Below are 4,717 nucleotides of genomic sequence, written 5' to 3'. Positions count from 1 at the left end.
GTACTCCTATCACCTCGCATTACTGTAAGAGTGGCGGGGAAAAGTGTCTCATATAGGTGGCGAAGTAATTAAACGGCGCGAATTCTCATAGGCACCATCGGAAACCTTTGATGAAGCGGCGAAACTGCATGCCTCCGTAAACTGTTTGTTCAGGGGCACAAGTATTCCCGAAAAGGGCAACTACGCAGTCGTCAAACACCGCTTTTTGTTGGGCACGCCTGAACTAATGCCGACGGTACTCCTATCACCTCGCATTACTGTAAGAGTGGAGGGGTAAACTGTCTCATATAGGTGGCGAAGTAATTAAACGGCGCGAATTCTCATAGGCACCAACGCAAACCTTTGACGAAGCGGCGAAACTGCATGCCTCCGTAAACTGTTTGTTCAGGGGCACAAGTATTCCCGAAAAGGGCAACTACGCAGTCGTCAAACACCGCTTTTTGTTGGGCACGCCTGAACTAATGCCGACGGGACTCCTATCACCTCGCATTACTGTAAGAGTGGCGGGGAAAAGTGTCTCATATAGGTGGCGAAGTAATTAAACGTCGCGAATTCTCATAGGCACCATCGCAAACCTTTGACGAAGCGGCGAAACTGCATACCTCCGTAAACTGTTTGTTCATGGGCACAAGTATTGCCGAAAAGGCCAACTACGCAGTCGTCAAACACCGCTTTTTGTGGGCCACGCCTGAACTAATGCCGACGGTACTCATATCACCGCACATTACTGTAAGAGTGGCGGGGTAAAGTGTCTCATATAGGTGGCGAAGTAATTAAACGGCGCAAATTCTCATAGGCACCATTGCAAACCTTCGACGAAGCGGCGAAACTGCATGCCTCCGTAAACTGTTTGTTCAGGGGCACAAGTACTGCCGAAAAGGGCAACTACGCAGTCGTCAAACACCGCTTTTTGTGGGGCACGCCTGAACTAATGCCGACGGTACTCCTATCACCGCGCATTACTGTAAGAGTGGCGGGGTAAAGTGTCTCATATAGGTGGCGTCGTAATTAAACGGCGGGATTTCTCATAGGCACCATCGCAAACCTTTGACGAAGCGGCGAAACTGAATGCCTCCGTAAACTGTTTGTTCAGGGGCACAAGTATTGCCGAAAAGGGCAACTACGCAGTCGTCAAACACCGCATTTTGTTGGGCACGCCTGAACTAATGCCGACGGTACTCCTATCATCGCGCATTACTCTAAGAGTGGCGGGGTAAAGTGTCTCATATAGGTGGCGAAGTAATTAAACGGCGCGAATTCTCATAGGCACCATCGCAAACCTTTGACGAAGCGGCGAAATTGCATGCCTCCGTAAACTGTTTGTTCAGGGGCACAAGTATTGCCGAAAAGGGCAACTACGCAGTCGTCAAACACCGCTTTTTGTGGGGCACGCCTGAACTAATGCCGACGGTACTCCTATCACCGCGCATTACTGTAAGAGTGGAGGGGTAAACTGTCTCATATAGGTGGCGAAGTAATTAAACGGCGCGAATTCTCATAGGCACCATCGCAAACCTTTGACGAAGCGGCGAAACTGCATGCCTCCGTAAACTGTTTGTTCAGGGGCACAAGTATTCCCGAAAAGGGCAACTACGCAGTCGTCAAACACCGCTTTTTGTTGGGCACGCCTGAACTAATGCCGACGGTACTCCTATCACCTCGCATTACTGTAAGAGTGGCGGGGAAAAGTGTCTCATATAGGTGGCGAAGTAATTAAACGTCGCGAATTCTCATAGGCACCATCGCAAACCTTTGACGAAGCGGCGAAACTGCATACCTCCGTAAACTGTTTGTTCATGGGCACAAGTATTGCCGAAAAGGGCAACTACGCAGTCGTCAAACACCGCTTTTTGTGGGCCACGCCTGAAATAATGCCGACGGTACTCCTATCACCTCGCATTACTGTAACAGTGGCGGGGAAAAGTGTTTCATATAGGTGGCGAAGTAATTAAACGGCGCGAATTCTCATAGGCACCATCGCAAACCTTTGACGAAGCGGCGAAACTGCATACCTCCGTAAACTGTTTGTTCAGGGGCACAAGTATTCCCGAAAAGGGCAACTACGCAGTCGTCAAACACCGCTTTTTGTTGGGCACGCCTGAACTAATGCCGACGGTACTCCTATCACCTCGCATTACTGTAAGAGTGGCGGGGAAAAGTGTCTCATATAGGTGGCGAAGTAATTAAACGTCGCGAATTCTCATAGGCACCATCGCAAACCTTTGACGAAGCGGCGAAACTGCATACCTCCGTAAACTGTTTGTTCATGGGCACAAGTATTGCCGAAAAGGCCAACTACGCAGTCGTCAAACACCGCTTTTTGTGGGCCACGCCTGAACTAATGCCGACGGTACTCATATCACCGCACATTACTGTAAGAGTGGCGGGGTAAAGTGTCTCATATAGGTGGCGAAGTAATTAAACGGCGCAAATTCTCATAGGCACCATCGCAAACCTTTGACGAAGCGGCGAAACTGCATGCCTCCGTAAACTGTTTGTTCAGGGGCACAAGTACTGCCGAAAAGGGCAACTACGCAGTCGTCAAACACTGCTTTTTGTGGGGCACGCCTGAACTAATGCCGACGGTACTCCTATCACCGCGCATTACTGTAAGAGTGGCGGGGTAAAGTGTCTCATATAGGTGGCGTCGTAATTAAACGGCGGGATTTCTCATAGGCACCATCGCAAACCTTTGACGAAGCGGCGAAACTGAATGCCTCCGTAAACTGTTTGTTCAGGGGCACAAGTATTGCCGAAAAGGGCAACTACGCAGTCGTCAAACACCGCATTTTGTTGGGCACGCCTGAACTAACGCCGACGGTACTCCTATCATCGCGCATTACTGTAAGAGTGGCGGGGTAAAGTGTCTCATATAGGTGGCGAAGTAATTAAACGGCGCGAATTCTCATAGGCACCATCGCAAACCTTTGACGAAGCGGCGAAACTGCATGCCTCCGTAAACTGTTTGTTCAGGGGCACAAGTATTGCCGAAAAGGGCAACTACGCAGTCGTCAAACACCGCTTTTTGTGGGGCACGCCTGAACTAATGCCGACGGTACTCCTATCACCGCGCATTACTGTAAGAGTGGAGGGGTAAACTGTCTCATATAGGTGGCGAAGTAATTAAACGGCGCGAATTCTCATAGGCACCATCGCAAACCTTTGACGAAGCGGCGAAACTGCATGCCTCCGTAAACTGTTTGTTCAGGGGCACAAGTATTCCCGAAAAGGGCAACTACGCAGTCGTCAAACACCGCTTTTTGTTGGGCACGCCTGAACTAATGCCGACGGTACTCCTATCACCTCGCATTACTGTAAGAGTGGCGGGGAAAAGTGTCTCATATAGGTGGCGAAGTAATTAAACGTCGCGAATTCTCATAGGCACCATCGCAAACCTTTGACGAAGCGGCGAAACTGCATACCTCCGTAAACTGTTTGTTCATGGGCACAAGTATTGCCGAAAAGGGCAACTACGCAGTCGTCAAACACCGCTTTTTGTGGGCCACGCCTGAACTAATGCCGACGGTACTCCTATCACCTCGCATTACTGTAACAGTGGCGGGGAAAAGTGTCTCATATAGGTGGCGAAGTAATTAAACGGCGCGAATTCTCATAGGCACCATCGCAAACCTTTGACGAAGCGGCGAAACTGCATACCTCCGTAAACTGTTTGTTCAGGGGCACAAGTATTCCCGAAAAGGGCAACTACGCAGTCGTCAAACACCGCTTTTTGTTGGGCACGCCTGAACTAATGCCGACGGTACTCCTATCACCTCGCATTACTGTAAGAGTGGCGGGGTAAACTGTCTCATATAGGTGGCGAAGTAATTAAACGGCGCGAATTCTCATAGGCACCATCGCAAACCTTTGACGAAGCGGCGAAACTGCATGCCTCCGTAAACTGTTTGTTCAGGGGCACAAGTATTGCCGAAAAGGGCAACTACGCAGTCGTCAAACACCGCTTTTTGTTGGGCACGCCTGAACTAATGCCGACGGTACTCCTATCACCTCGCATTACTGTAAGAGTGGCGGGGAAAAGTGTCTCATATAGGTGGCGAAGTAATTAAACGGCGCGAATTCTCATACGCACCATCGCAAACCTTTGACGAAGCGGCGAAACTGCATGCCTCCGTAAACTGTTTGTTCAGGTTAACAAGTATTCCCGAAAAGGGCAACTACGCAGTCGTCAAACACCGCTTTTTGTTGGGCACGCCTGAACTAATGCCGACGGTACTCCTATCACCTCGCATTACTGTAAGAGTGGAGGGGTAAACTGTTTCATATAGGTGGCGAAGTAATTAAACGGCGCGAATTCTCATAGGCACCATCGCAAACCTTTGACGAAGCGGCGAAACTGCATGCCTCCGTAAACTGTTTGTTCAGGGGCACAAGTATTCCCGAAAAGGGCAACTACGCAGTCGTCAAACACCGCTTTTTGTTGGGCACGCCTGAACTTATGCCGACGGTACTCCTATCACCTCGCATTACTGTAAGAGTGGCGGGGAAAAGTGTCTCATATAGGTGGCGAAGTAATTAAACGTCGCGAATTCTCGTAGGCACCATCGCAAACCTTTGACGAAGCGGCGAAACTGCATGCCTCCGTAAACTGTTTGTTCAGGGGCACAAGTATTCCCGAAAAGGGCAACTACGCAGTCGTCAAACACCGCTTTTTGTTGGGCACGCCTGAACTAATGCCGACGGTACTCCTATCACCTCG

Source organism: Haemaphysalis longicornis, unplaced genomic scaffold, assembly GCF_048455015.1.
Source record: "Haemaphysalis longicornis isolate Haplotype H1 unplaced genomic scaffold, Haemaphysalis longicornis Haplotype H1 scaffold_8, whole genome shotgun sequence".
Taxonomy (NCBI): Eukaryota; Metazoa; Arthropoda; class Arachnida; order Ixodida; family Ixodidae; genus Haemaphysalis; species Haemaphysalis longicornis.
This window is presented reverse-complemented; position numbering follows the sequence as displayed.